Source organism: Penaeus monodon, chromosome 33 (genome assembly GCF_015228065.2).
Source record: "Penaeus monodon isolate SGIC_2016 chromosome 33, NSTDA_Pmon_1, whole genome shotgun sequence".
Lineage (NCBI taxonomy): Eukaryota > Metazoa > Arthropoda > Malacostraca > Decapoda > Penaeidae > Penaeus > Penaeus monodon.
Genome location: NC_051418.1, coordinates 31,765,048 through 31,765,407, shown reverse-complemented (window position 1 = coordinate 31,765,407; position 360 = coordinate 31,765,048).

Genomic DNA, 360 nt, shown 5'->3' with positions numbered 1-360 from the left:
GAAACTATTCATTATTCTCACATGCATTACTACTTCTGCTAATACAAAAGTAATTTCCATCACCAATAATATCATCAGTAATATAACTATCATCATAAGCATTACTTCTTAAACTATCACATCTCACGAAAATGCATTCATTATAATGCTATCTGACCTAACACACGTTTTCACACCAGCAAAGGATAACGAATCAGAGAGGTGGGCGTTGAGTCCGACCAGAGTAGCTACCCACGCAAGCAACCTTTGGGCGGAAGTTATCCTGTCCACTCCTCGGGAACACAAATACACTAAGTTGTTGTATTTTTATCCGTTGGGAATTGAGAATGAATCGCGTTATGTTTTTTTTTAATGTTATTA